The following is a 15292-nucleotide window of genomic DNA, read 5'->3' as shown; positions in this document are numbered from 1 at the left end:
CCCTACCCAGCTAAAAAAGTAGCATGTATAAGCAAGGATTGATCCAAAGTCACTACAATCATTGCGAGGCATCCATTAACTTCAACTGCCACAAATTCAAGCTTGATACACGTTTGTTGCTGCTTATTTTGAAAATAAAACTTGCTAGCTATGAATGATAGATTCTGCTGTGCCAATATTATGGCCTACTAAGTACTAAACAGCATTTCATTAGCAAAATTAAAGTGACATCTAACCATCTTTTAAGTGTCCTTTTTTCAAATGCATCAATTAAACTAAACTGCAAATGGACGACGGGGAAGAACATGTTCTAGCAGAGCTTGCCTTAAGCAGGTGATCCTTTCTCACACACAGTCATTTGAACAACAGCAGGACAATAATGACTATTCACAGGATCAGACCCTACTATTCAAACATACCTAATTAAGGCTTAACTATCATTATATCTAAGTATTGTTATGTTGCAAATTTAAAGACACTCCTACTCTACAATTCATAGGGACAAATTATTTGTTTTCACGGAAACTGCTTAAAGATTTTTGGAATACCCACCAGGTTTCAGCCTCGCTAGGACTAACCCAATCTGACTATACATAGGACTTCTAACATTTTGTTCTAGGGGCCAGGAAATTTTCAATAATCAGAGAGACTCTTTGGTATCCAGGGCTAGATGGAAAACCTTTGGCAAATGGAGGTAGTAGAAAGCAGCAATCGAAGCAGCTTTTCAAAAGATCTAAACCTCACACCTCATACTGCTTCTTTTCTATAAGAGCAAGGGAATGAAAAAGTATTGTGGCTGTCTCCTTTGCATGGCATCACCAAAGAAGAAGGGAATGACCATCTATGTTGGGAGTATCAACAGAACCTGAATTCTGATTTTCCCCAAGACGACTGCTGAGGCAAACAGAATGACGCAGCTCTCCCTATCCCAGTACCCTTGTGCAAAGGGGAAGGGCCATCCAGAAGCTGGCCTTAAACTAACTGGGGTACAATTATAAATCTTAATCTTGTAACATGCGCTAAGTTCAAGATCTACAGAACTGACAATGTATAAACTCCAATACTTGCAGTCAACGGAGGTTATGGGCAAAGAGTGACAGGCATTGAGGAAATGCATAAGCTGCTCTGTAAAAGACCAATCTATTAAGGGCTTATATTTTGGATGGTTTGAGAAACACAGGGGGAAGTGATTACTGCACCTTTAAAGGAACAATGCAGGAAAAAGAAAGGCAATTTAAGCCTGGAGGTAGCTGATACAGAATGCCAGCTGAACTAGAGGAACCTATGGAGGCCCCTGGGATTGCTGGAGAGATGGAAGAAGAGTTTCAGTTAGGTAATTAGAGCTTCAGTAGAAGAATAAATACTCCACAGGCAATCCACAGGTTCTTCTCACCTCTCGCCACTTCTTCTCTCCAGCAGTGACAGCTGCTTGTGAAAGCGAAGGGAAAGGTCTCTCTCATTCAACTCATTAGTTAGCAATCCTCACTGGTAATACAACAAGGAGCACAATACCAGGAGAAGCTGCCAGCCCTTCCCTCTACTGCTCCGAGGCAGAACGCAGGGCTCGAGGTCTCGTAGGCACTCACCCTAGCAACAACGATGCAGTGGTGGAGCCAAAGGCCACGAATACACTTTTGAAAGAGAAAAGACACACCACAGGGCAGGTGAGGCAATATTCGGGTCACATTTTTTCTGCATTATTCTCCTGCTCCCCCCTCTTCATGCCCTAGAAGGAAAGAAACTGCTGTTTGTAGCCAGGCTCCCGAAGCAGGAGGTAGCACCTTGCTAGGGAATGATCCTCAAGGAGCAGGAGGAAGAGAGCAATGACAGTGATCCACTGAGGATTCACTATTTCAGCTTTTTTCCTGTGACGGTAAGATCAGTTACCAATGGAAGGCATGCTGGTTGTCAACGTTGTGATCTGAAAGATACTACTTCTCTCCTTTGCCCTGCAATAATGAAACAGTCAAAGTACCATGAAGATATTTCCACCTTCCAGAGGGCCTGTTTTAGAAGGATTACTGAAATAATTGTGACTTTGATTCCCTAGAAAAATGCTGCAGCAAGTTCTGCTGCACAGTGAGCCACTTAGGCATTGGTCCCGACCACTGATATGATTTTCTGAAAAGATATGCTCTGTGCAGCTCCACCCTCATGTCATCTCTCAACCTCAAGTAGGTTCCACAGAAGAAAGAAGGTGACAACATTCTGGATTTCACTCATCCTCCCTTAGCAGGTAGGGAAGCTGGAGAAAGACAGCCGCACAGCTTATTCTTCATTCTGTAGCTGACACCAATGGCCCCAGCTAAGATTTGCACTGGAATACCATGTACTTCAGTATTGGTTAATAAAGCTGTGACCTCCAAATCTAGCACTGCACTAAGAGACTTTTTCTCAGACTGCTCTGTTCCCACAACAAGCAGCTGGATAAAGGTAAAAGGACAAGATTTAGGTTAGTCTCTATGCAGGGAGACAACTAAAGCCAACTCACTTCTCAGCAAAAAAAAACCACAAAAAAAAAGGTTTAGTTCCTCTTGTGACCAAGGCAATATACAAATCTTTGTTACCATACCCTGCTTTTCAGATTAATAATAATCTACCTGACAGTCTACTTCTCATAAATCTTTCCTGAAAAGACTTAACCACCAAACATACGCATTTATTTCAGGTGCCTTAACTGAAATACCTAGGATTTTCCGCAGCTACAAATGCAGGATAAAGTCCAGAGGGACATTAAGAATTGATCTTAAAGTGAATAAAGCTAATAGGAAGTTTTGATCATCTTACAGGCACCCACTCATCTCTAAACAGTCAACTTTCTTTAAAAATCTGTTCTCTATTGCTTCACTTCCAATTGCAATCTGCGCATTTACAGTTTCCCTCAACAGTGTTCTTTAGCTGATATTTAGGCCACATGTTCCCAAAACAGAAGGAACTGATCGAAACCATTCACCATGGAAATTTTCTGTATCTTCATTGCTAGCAGGCCTTCCTGTGTCACACAAATGTTTACATAAACTCAATCAGGTTTTACGTAACTGTACACGTGTCATATAAACACTCAGACAAATCAAACTGTTACAAGATTATTAAAATTACAGATCCAGTTTCATGGTACTGTTCTGTTTACTTACAGCTATAGTTACAAGTATAAAGTTTCAACTCATTCAAATATTCTTCTATAAACTAAGATTTGTCCAAAACTTCCCCATGATTGGAAGGAGTCTGCCAAAACAATTGGCAGACTATTTTTCTGTAAGATTCATTAACAATCCTTTTGATTTTAGTGCCCAGTCAGCTATGTTGAAGTGGAAGAGAAAACTATTTCCCTATCCTTTTATGGGCTTATGTTTTTGTGGATGTTCACATTTGTGTGTTCTCATGCAAAACTAGTATACCAGCCATAGCTCACTCTCTCAAAAACCACAGACAATGATAAAACCATTTTCTCTGTATCAAAACGATGTAGAGGAAAGTTAGAAGAAATGCCTAGACAAGAAAACATGCCTTAAGAGAAAGTTCTATGTTCCAGACTATACTCTTGCCAACTCCAGACGGACCATGACTTTCTGAATGTCCCTAGGCACAAAACCAAATGCACCAAAAACTTGCACACATGCATATCCAAACCTGTAATCTATGTAAATATGAACTAAGATGAAAAGTTATTTTCATTAAATGCCTAATTCTTCAGTAATGGTGAAAGTAGGTATCTACACAGTGACAGCAGAACTAGGCAAACAGCGTGCACTGATAGGCATTTTTAATGAAATTTGATTTATTTTATACTCCTTTAGTAAGCTGCATATCACTTGTTTTAATTTGGTTCAGAAAACTCATTTAATGTTGCAAGTATGAAGTGCGTAACATTCCTCCCCAGAGAATGTATTTTTATGTACTATGATGCATTTAATATTTATCCTTGCTACTTTATTTCAATCGGTGTAAAGCCAACACCTCATTTTTCCCCCAGAATCCAATTCAGACACCGTATTTCCTATAACATTAGCAAGATAAGTGTAGCAAGTGAAATGAACTTTATTTTCAATATCAAAAATCTTGTCTCTAGTGTCACTGTTGTATTTCAACACCAAGTATTCTGCCTTTCTGAATACTCAACTATTTTTTTTTTTTTTGGTTGAAAAAGGTGCTTACCATTTCTTTAGTATGCGGTACAATGTTGGAGCACACTATTATGATAACTTATTTCACTGTAGATAGCTGCGTTTTAAAGAGAGATTAGAAAAGTCACTAGGCAATCTATACTCACAAAAAGCTTTGGAAAAATCTGTTGTTTACATTTAACAGGACTTCCTATATTTTACTGTTTTTACATGTGTTTACACGTAAGCGCTACACTACTATGTAACAACGGCTTCAGAACAGAATTTGTATAGTTACCACCGACATACGTTCATCCACACCTCTTTAAACTTACATTTTCCACAGTGTAGTTTACATGTAGCACTGTACAGAGCCATTCAAAAACACAACAGAACCAACACTCCTAACTTCATTAGTTGAGGAAACATGACTTTCCTAAACATTCTCATTTTTCTCCACTACAAAAATAATTTAAAAAAATAGATTTTTGTGTTCAGAGTTAAGGGAAGACACATAAAACTTCCCAGGAGGCATCTAGATTCTTACATAGCTAACCACAGAAGTACACACATGGAGACAGGCTCTGTTTGCTCTTGTACATATGCACACTGACGTAAAAAGATGACTCGCAATGTTAAGGTGCTACGCTAAAATTAGGCAGACCTGGATTCATATCCGCACTAAAAGCTTCTCTGGCTCTCAGACTGTGGTTCAAAAATTTACACTAGCTGATATCACTGTGCCCACAAAAGCCTTACGTGAACAAGGATAAGCAAGAGAAGGCAGTTTTGCCCCTACCACTTACACTGCTTCCCCCAAACAGCACATCAGCATCAAACTACATGCTGTCCTTGCTTACTGTGCCTACCCTGTCCGCACAGCTGCGGTGCAGGTACAGTACTGGGCTTTAATTGCTGCCTCTCCACATACTTCACATGGTACCTTCCAGAAGGACTTTATACAGAAGTTATTTCCATAAAGCGTTTCACTGATTTGTTCATTAATGATTTTGATAGGCTCACATACCCCTCTGAATGATCCCTGGCGCTTTCCTTGCCTGCCTGGGCTGAAAAACAACAGATAAATCTGGAGAATTGAGACCAACCGAAAGCTTTAAATGCTCCTACTAAAGACACAAAGGCAACTACGGTGTGCCCCAAACTAGTATGGAAGTCCTTCAAGAGCAGCTACTCATGTATTTTATACAATTGTAACACACATTTATAGTTCTGAAGGCTTACGGTTAGTGTTTTGGCTAAATGTACACATTTATATACCAAAAACCCCCTTAACAACAAAACTAGAATGAAGACTATTATCCAAAAACAAAAAGGGTGATACCTTGTTCTTAATTTCCCCATGCTGCTTGACTGGCGTTATAGTTAAAAAAACCAAACCAAAACAAACACAAAACAAAAAAAATCCTCAAACCCCGAAGCCAAACGCCCCTACCTCAGTGCAACTTTGCTTTCCGTTCATCAGACAATAAAACGTATCCTCTACAAAACCTGTTCCTGAGTTAAAGAAAGAAGCGTGACTTAAAATCAGTTGTTTCCTTAACTATTACCCCAGAATGCCTCTGAATACTGCCACTGGTGTAAGGCAGTATACGCACCATGTATCCATTCACAACCCGCTCAGCTAAACATGAGTTTTCATTCAGTGTTGTGCAGCTTGTTGCTAAAAATCTCATAACTACATCCCTATTTGGATGACTACTAGGTTATTAGTGTTCAGCAATAAACGTGAAAGTAGACAATTTATTACTATTTGGCACTGAATGTCAATCAATTCAACCAAAAAGAATCTATTTAAAAAATAATAAAAAATGAATAAAATCTAAGCTTAGCGCGCTTGCTGCTTATCCGAAAAGGCTATCTGAAAATATTGAGTTAGTCAGCAAGGTGGATTTAAAACAACATATTTGAACTTCAACAGCATTATGAGATCCCAATGCAGACCAATAATTGCGAGACAAAATTCAGCTAACAGAGAACGCCCCAAAGTATCTTTTAAATCCATATGCGGATTAGGTGAGACTGTATTGCAGAAGATATTTTACACATTGCTGTAGCCACTCAGCTAAGTGACTCTGAATAAGGATCAGAACAAGGGGCTCTTTGAGACTACAGAGACGACCAGGACACAGATTTGGTCCGGTCTATGGTTGGAACAGTCTGATGCAGCCAGAGTCATTTCATACTCTGCCTCCTACATAAACTAAAAGTACACTGTACAGGAGCTGTTTTGTGCAGTAAGAAATTAGAAAGATGAGTCACTATCAGCTGGTATGAAGGCTCTGGGATGTGACACCTCAGGTCAGAAAGTATGGACCAGTTCTGCATATGTTTAGTACCAGCAAAGCTATCTTTTCTATTGTAGCACAGTAAGTATTATATAAAACTATTCTTCCTGATAAAGACCTTTGAAATTACAAGTAAAGTATAGTTAAAAAGGAAAAAAAAAAAAGCCTGGAAAAAACTTGCCATTTCCATTACATACCAACCTTCTGAAAAAGCAAGCCAGGACTAAAACATCTCTTATCAATCAGTTTAGTAGAAATGAATTTAATTTATATTCTAAGGTTGTACTTCCTGTTACGGATCCAGGGCGGGGGAGTGCAGACTTTTTACAACTACGCATTTATATAAAAAAAAATTCTTATTTAAAGGATCAGTCCAATAAATTTTTGGTGTCGTCTTTAAGCATGGACTTCAGTAGTGCTGCTCCTATGTGCGCCTTTTGCCAAAAACATTAAGGATTGAGGGATTAAATTCACAGTAAACTGCAAACAAACACAAAACAGCTTTTCAAACATCGGTATATTGACTTGAGTGGTCTAACAGTGGCTTGAGCTTTGTCTCCATCTAATTTGACCTTCAGTTTAGTTTGACCTCTCAGACAAGAAAGTCTAGACATTGACCTTGATTGAACTGAACAAACATTTTTCCTTTTCTATGTTGTTCTAAATAATTTTAAGCACAAGATCACCAATACAGCTTACACCATTACTTACTCTAACAGCAATACTGTTCATAAGAAATTTTCTTTGACTGCACAAACAAAAAAGACAGTATTTGACAGGAAAATGCCAAAGCCATGACCATAATATATCACTAGTCGATACATATATATTGCTGTTTTTCCCAGAAATAAAAATGTTCTTTAAGAAGGCAAAGAAATTTAACTGTTAGCCCCCTCAAATCAATGCTCCTACCACCGTTAATCTCTGTGACCTAAAAAGAGAAAGTGCCTCCTCTATCTTCTCATGCAGCTCTTTGACTTTTAGTACAAAATATTAAAAATGAAAATATAGTTCAATTTAATTAGAGGAAAATATCACTGGTGATATTCATGTGTTAATTTTACCCAAGCTACATAAACAGTTGAAATCTAATGACACAAAACCATGATTATTTTATTTTCATTATCCACATGAAAAATAAGCACACAGAGAATTAAAAGATTATTGTTTTCATATAAGCACTGTCTTAGTAGGAAATGTTTAAAAATAAGCAGAATAAAAATTCAAACAGATTATCTGGATCAAAACTTTTTTTTTTTTTAAAATATGCTGAGCATGTGTTAACAATTGGAAAAAAAATACTTCTGTGTGTTCTTAGACCTTACCAGGACACTAAGAAACCACAGCTAAAAAAGTTTTCCTCTCTAAATGAATTAAAGCTCAGACCTCACAGCTGGGTTTTTAAATACCACACAATCTATATCAGTGTAATATATGAATAGTTTTTATTTACTACTCAGCGACTAGAAACCTCAGCATATTGGCCAAGCTAAATTAATCATCAACCTGGTTACCGATTTGCCAATGCACAGGAAAATGATGTCCAAATACATTGTCTGTATATATTTTAAACCTTGACAATGCAAGAAATGCCACCTATCTTTAGGTTGTCAGCCCCTTGTAGAAATCCACTTTACCTAGCACTTAAATAAGCCGCTTAGAAAAATACCTGTCATCGTTCTAAATGGTGGAGATTCACCAGTTTCTCAAATCAGTATAATTTGAATGATAATGCAAATGTCTTCAAGACAGAATCACCTCTCTCTCCATTCTTCTGAAGTTTGAGAAAAACTTTGAGAATGTACAACCAAGGTTAGCTATTAAACTTGCATAAAGTAACCATATTAACAGGTGATACTACTTTTTCTTTAACTCTGCACTTAACAAAGAGTACGTTTTTAAATACATCAGATTTTAAACAGCATTCCATAAAGTGCTCTACGAGAATATTAGATAACTACACATACTTATTGACAACTTGCATTCCGTATTGTTTCAGTCAAGCTTTATTTTCTTAAATTGCTACAATACTACTACTTCGAGACTTCACTTCTTTAGAATGCATGCATTTTGAATTTCTTTGATCTTATATAATCTTTTAACTATACAACTAAATATTATAAACAAAGTCTCCTTTAATTCTGTGTTCCTGCATTTCAATTCTGTTATAATACCTGTCTTCTCCATGTAATACGAGGTTTGGTAAATTTAAACAAGTACAAGTGAAACATTACATATATAAATATATAAATATTTATGTACACCCATATACACATACAGAGACAATACTTGCCATTACATTTTGAGCCTTTTAAAAGGACAGAACACTTAAGTATGGAAGTACAAAAAAAAAAAAGCATAAAAAGCACACATTAAGACATCAGTAGTATTAAATCATCTGAAATTGCTACAGATAAATGTTTACACTAGCATGTACAAGCATCCTGACAAGAAGTGTTGAAAAAGGAGCCTGGTTCAGAAATAAAGAGTTAAGAGCTCAATTCACATCCATTAAGCCACCTTATTTAAATTTCAGTTTGGGAGCATGCAAGAAACAAAAGAGCATCTTGTCAAACTGCCACTCCACGTAAGGTCTGACAGGGACTTGGTCTGGTGTTAGCATACGTTGCTACATTGTCTCAGCAATGTATGCAATACATGCCAGCAAGCTCTTCCGCCACAGCTATGAATTTATTAAGTGCAATTTCGAAACAGCTCAGTCGCAGGGCTATACGTGAAACACCAAAGCGCTTCTATGTTTATTATCTTTGCAAACAACATAATATTATTGTCCCTTACTGCTTCCTGCAAATCTGCAGCAATGATGCAAAGCAGCTTTTTTTTTCTTTAACTCCCTTTCGGAATACAAATGCCTGCCTTCTCTTATTTCTGCCTGCTCCTAACCAAGACGCACTGTGGACAATAGTTTCTGAATCAGAGATACCTTTCCACACTGTTGGCAAAAACTGAAAAAAAAAAAAAAAAATTGTACTTCAATCCCAGAAGAAAGGGGAAAAAGAAAAGAAAAAAAAAAAGAAACAGCTTACAGAACAAAGGCAACATTAAAACGCCGTAAAAATAAAAGAAATACCAGCCATCAAGGATGAGAATTAATGGGCAGAAAAGCAGCAGCAGCACTTATTGCAGAGGCACAGAATCCTCTTTCCCTGGAACTCATGCGACTAATGACCTCTCCAACTGCTGAATTAAACGGCTCCAGGAAACAAAACACTTACTGCCTGGTTTTGAGACACATATCAGAAGTTGTCAACTCCACTAACGCAATTACAGAAAAGGGGGGGTGGGGGGGAAGGTAAAAAGGACGGGAGCGACAGAGACAGAAACGCTGCAGCTTTAGGCGCTGTTGCCGAACGAAAAGCCGTAAGGAGAGCCCTGAGCATGTAGGCAAGTAAGAAGTGAAGAGCATTTACCAGCAGCAGCAGCAGCAGGTTGAGCAGCCCGAGTGCCTCACACCGTCCCTGGGAGATAACTTAGCACCGGTGCGGATTCCTTCACTGGCGAGGGACACCCCCTTCCTTTCCTTTCCTTTCCCTTCCCTTCCTTCGCTTCGCTTTGCTCTGCTCTGCTCTGCTCTCCTCTCCTCTCCCTTCCCTTCCCGTCCCGTCCCTCCCCCGAGGAGCAGAGCAGCGGGAACAGCAGCAGCCTCCCACCGCCCCCGGGGAGCGGAGCGGAGCGGAGCGGAGCGGAGCGGAGGAGCCGCCGCCGCCGCCGCGGAGGGCGGGCGGAGGGAGCGCGGGCCCCGGCAGCCGCCTGCGCCAGCCGCGCTCTGGCTGCAGCCCCGCCGGCCCCCGGCTGCACGCGCCGCGGCCGGGGCCGCCAGCCAATCCCCGCGCTCGGCACCCGGCCGCGCGCGCGCAGGGCCCCCGCGCGCCGCCGGGGCGGGCGGCGGCGCGGCGAGGGGCGGCCGCCGGCGGCGGAGCGGCTCTGAGGGCTGCCGCGCGGCGACGGGGGCGGCGGCACCTCGCCGTCACGCCGCGGGCCCCCGCGGCGCTGTGCGGGTGTCCCTGTTTCCTTGACCGTTACTGCGCATAGCGGGCGTCAGCGCTTCGCGCCGCGCCCGTCCCTCGGCGGAGCGGCCGGGCTGCCCCAGCCGAGCGCTGCCGCAGAGGTGCGGGAGCGGGGGAGGCCCCTCGCCTCCGCCGGGCGAGCCGGGCTAACGGCCCCGGGGCGGGGGGGGGGGGGGGGACGGTGCTGCCGGCGGGCGAAGCCGGCGTCGGGATGCCTGTCCCGTCGCCCCGGCGAGAGGACGAGGATCGGGAGGGGAAGGACGGAGGCCGCCCCCGCGGAGGGCCGCGGCCACTGCCGGCCCTTCCCCGCCGGAGCCGTGAGGAGGCGGCGGCGCTGAGGTAACGGCGGGCGCGGGCGAGCCTGGCCCCTCAGCCGCCCCCCGCACCTCCCGCCGCCCCACCTCCTCAGCGTGCGGGCTGCCGCTGCGGGCAGGCCGGGCCGCGAGGAGCCAACGGGGAGAGGGAGCAACCGCAAAATCTCATCACGGGAAAAAACCTGTTAAAAAATTGCTCCCATCCTTTCGCCACAAGTTAGAAACGTTTCGACAAACTCTTCTGCACTTCTTCAGGAAGGAATTAGTTTAGCCATAACCTTCCCCTTCTCAATGCACTGGCCATGGGTGAGCCTCGGACATGGCCTTCTATGTAATGTTACTTCCAAATGCTGCGCAGAATGCTTACCTTTTCTGTAAAGCATAATTAAATGTTGACTATTATTTAACCTTAAATTCCCCCCCCCCCCCTTTACTGCGCATCTGTGAAAGCAGCAATGGCACCAAAAAAAGGGAGCATTAAAGCAAAGTAGATCAGGAAACGAGAGAATGGTGAACGGCTAGACACAAGCTGATGTCAACCTACAAGACTTCATACCGATTCTTGGCAAGGCCAGGAGGAAAGTAGCAACTTAAATTAACCAGGATATACGGAAACAGCAATGAAAAGGAGACTTAGACATGGGTAATGCACAGCAGCAGGGCTAACAGTGCTGCTAAAACATAACAATCTTCATGTCTGTATTCCATAAAATAGAAAATCTGTGTGGAGAAATGAAGTAAACGAGAGCACATTGGATTACCTGTAGCTGGGAAAAGCGTACTGTAAATGTCTGATTAGAGAGAAACTACAGCAGAGTTAATTCTCCAACTGCAACTGTAGTCTTGTAACCGTCAACAAAGAGCAGGAGTTTTAAGGGGCAATCCAGAAATCAGCAGGGAAGTATCTCTCAGCTTTTCAAGGTTAATTGAGAAGAGGGGAGAGCTGAGCATAATAGTAGAGCTTGGTAAATTACATACAATGCTGTAGCTTGAGGACTGCATCTATTCACAGGGGTGAAGAAGATCCACGTAGCCACAACTTCTCCCTGGCCTCACCTTTGTCTATGGCATTTCACGGATTTCAAGATGCGTCCTTGTCTCAAATGCTGTGGTCTAAATTTTAATGTAATATGCATGGTGATGTCTTGATTCTGCAGAGAGACTTCTGTACGGAGATTCTGTGATAGTCATTTTACTGGAAATAATCTCTCCGCTTGAAAATAAACTACATTGCAAAAATGGATGTTAGAGATGTATTAAAAAGATTGTTGCAGGTAAGTAATGAGTTGTCCCTATCAGGAAGAAAGACTGAGAATTACGCTCAGATGGGAAACAAATCTTGCCAAACTACATTTTGATGCAACGCAAATTTCAGTGAAAAAGGTAATGGAATGTCTGTAATAGCAGTCCACAAAGCATGTGACTTGATCTTTATGATGATTAAACAGAAATTAGCAAAAACCAAAATACGTTTAGCCCATACAGTCCGAATATATTTGTAAATCTTCATCTCACTGGAGTATTTCTAGTAGTGATACACAGAATATTACAAAGCCACTTAATACACCAGTGATTTGAGAGAGAACAAACAAGTGGCTGATTAAATGCCACGTGACAAAGATTTGTTGATGGTCAATTATGACGGATACGGGTTAATGGTGTAGACCAATCTAGACGCCTTGGTAAGGTGGCCTCATTTGTTCAACAGGAGTGTTGAAGTCAAGGTCAGGTATCCAGTGAAAAAGAACGCGGGTTAGATTTCAGGTTGGGGGATTGTTTTCTGGAAGGCAGTTTACAGTAAACAGCATCAGTTTGTCCTGGTGAATGAGTGGCTATATGCTCCCACTGTTACGGGTTAGTAAAGATGACAGCTGTGAGTGGACAGGTAGCGGAGAGAGTATCGACGCAAAAGTAAACAGAAGTTACATGTCTAGGCATTATTAGTAAGACCAATGTGGGAATACTGGCTTTGTGTCCACACTTAGGATAAATGATAACTATATAAAAATTAGAGTATCTGAGAGACAATAACCATGTCTTCTCCCTAAAGTGAGAGTCCTAAATAGAAGACAGGGAGCCATGCTCTCTTCCTCTTGTTCTCTATTTAAATTGATCTTGGATTCTTTTAGATGTGGTGATACAGCTTCGACGGAAGAGAGGTTTGTTACCATCCCTTTAATCTGGTGGTAAGGGTATTCTCCTGGGAATGGGAGACATGAGACTGAATATGCATGAGGCTGAGGAGAATAAACCAAATACTTCATTTCTTGGATTAGAACTCTTAACTACTGGGTTAGTAAGTAAATGGTGACCACAGACTACTCCTCCTCTAGCAAGTTTTAAATCCTTTAGCTCTGTTTAGTTCTTTAGAGGAAAGAATGTAAGTGCCTACCTTCAAGAACAAGTTCCAAGCAGTGAATCCCAAGTGAACATAAGCGTATTTCTTCAGACTTTAGTAAAGTGCCCGAGGAATGGGACTGCAGACGTATCATTGTCCCGTTTCCTGTTGGCTATATCAGTTACTGCTCCATGCCTGAGATGCTTAAAAGGTAGGCCTGTGGCACACAGCCTAGAACCTGCATTCTTTACTAGCTTCAGTCCCTAATGTCTTTGGAGTCTCTCTCAGTATCACCTTGTCACTCACAGAACCTGCTGACACGAGAACATCTTGTCCACTTGCAGAAGGGCCATGGTTCTCTTTCTCACGCTTCTTTGAAAAATTGACCTTCAGCGTGATTTGAAAGGAAAGGAAAAAGGAGACAATAAAAAAGAGTTGCAGTTTACTGGAGATAAATGCCGGATGCTTGTCCCCTTGCCTTTTAAGCACGTGTTTGAATTTTCTAACCTGGAACTGCTGATTTTTCAATGTGTCCCTATATATCATTATTCCTCTATTAGTATGTAGCTGTTCCACCACGCGCATTGCTATAGCTTGATCAAAACAGCCACAATTAAAGACAGTTTCTGGAAGCTGATGCTATGGAAATGCATTGTACAATGAAGGTGAAATTTTAATACTGCAGCTAATTAATGACTGGAACATTTTACCTATGGAATGTGAATTCTGTGTTGCTTGGAGTCTTTAAATAGAACTGAAAATCTTTCTGTAAGATATGCTGCATCTCAAATATAAGTCATGGGATTGATGGAGTGGTTACTTGGGTGAAGTTCAGGTGAAGTTCACTGGCTGGCATGACACAGGAGGTCACACCAGATGATAAGCATAGTTTTTTCCAACCCTGTAAGCTATAAATCGTCATATGCAATGATCCACCGTAACAACATAAGGCTCAACTCTTCAGAATAAAGAGAGAGCTTATCTTACTGAACAATGCCTCTCAAACGCTTTAACACATTGTAAAGAGGATTATTTTTATTAATTGGTACAATTTCCCACATTTATTATATATACTGGAATATCATTAGTTGCACCTGATTTAGATGTCCTATTTTCATTCATAATCCTACGCCTGCAATTGCACAGTAAGAAATACGTCCTCCAAACAGTAGTCTGAATTATAAAAAAATTATTAAAAAAGCAATACGCATAGGAGTATCTGTTTCAAGGAAGTGGTACGGGAGAAATACCCAAGTATCATGCAGTGAGCTACCAACAGAGGAGGAGCAGCAAGATACAGAATTTTAACACACCAGAATTACCATCTTTGGTAATTCAGTAAATGTGGTGCATGTTTGACATTAAAATAAGGGAGTTCGTGTCACCTCTTAAATATTGCCAGAAGCTGTCTGTAATTTGTCAAACAAAAAGAAGAGAAAGGTGTTGCAATTGTACTAGTATTTTCAGGTAGTTTCAAGTCCCTTTAGCCTTTTTTTCTTCCCCCTTCCCTTCTCCAGCCAGCCCATCTACCTTGTAAGAATTACAGCCTGTCTTTGAAATGGCTCAAATGGAAGTACCGAGCAGGTAGAAAGCTATATGCTTGCTATATGCTTGAACGGCTCTGAACAATTCAAAGCCATCAACAAGTTTGCAGTTCTGGAAGAAGAAGAGGAGGAAAAAAGATGGAAAGTCTTTGTAGGTAATACCTGCTCAGCGGAAAGTAAAGAAAATGTGCAGACTTTCACAGGCAGAGAACACCGCTGTACTGAAAGAGGGATCAATTTTTGTCAGAGAAATTGCTGTCTGCAAATGAGCACGTTCGGTACGCACAGCCATCCCTAATGAAGCCCCATCCCCATGCAAAATTCAGCAGAATACCACCTCTCTGTCCTGGTGCATGTCGATAATGTGTTCTACATACATGAAACTCCAGACTTGACATGCCTAAACCCCTTCTCCCCTATATTATCTTTGCTGACCACAAACCTGTCAAACTAATTCTGAGGAATATGGCTGCCAACTCATTGTTAAAGCGGACTAGTGCCATCTCTAAGCAAATGATGAGCCTTTCCTCATCTGGCAGATCAAGAGGAGAATTCAGTGGGGTCTGAGAAGAATTTTTGTGTTCAAATTGTCCAGCTCTCGGGAGACACCACCTCGTGGGTATTGAAACTGGGTGTCGCTGTTGAAGAGTTGGTGGGAT

At 41.5% G+C, this 15292-nt stretch overlaps 1 protein-coding gene across 8 annotated transcripts in view; it reads right to left on the bottom strand.

Annotated features, from left to right (window-relative positions):
* The window catches only part of TENM2 (teneurin transmembrane protein 2), a 763074-nt gene that overhangs the window by 712348 nt on the left and 35434 nt on the right, over positions 1–15292 (bottom strand). For 7 of the 8 annotated variants that reach the window (XM_076350344.1, XM_076350347.1, XM_076350348.1 and 4 more), the window contains exon 1: positions 9841–9975. The exons of the other annotated variant lie outside the window; for it this stretch is intronic. The gene's annotated coding sequence lies outside the window, so the exon portion shown is untranslated. Of the gene's footprint in view, positions 1–9840; positions 9976–15292 lie in introns of those variants that run through there. 8 annotated transcript variants of the gene reach the window in all.

The sequence above is a fragment of the Aptenodytes patagonicus genome, chromosome 12 (genome assembly GCF_965638725.1).
Source record: "Aptenodytes patagonicus chromosome 12, bAptPat1.pri.cur, whole genome shotgun sequence".
In the NCBI taxonomy this organism is placed as follows: domain Eukaryota; kingdom Metazoa; phylum Chordata; class Aves; order Sphenisciformes; family Spheniscidae; genus Aptenodytes; species Aptenodytes patagonicus.
This window is presented reverse-complemented; position numbering and strand designations above follow the sequence as displayed.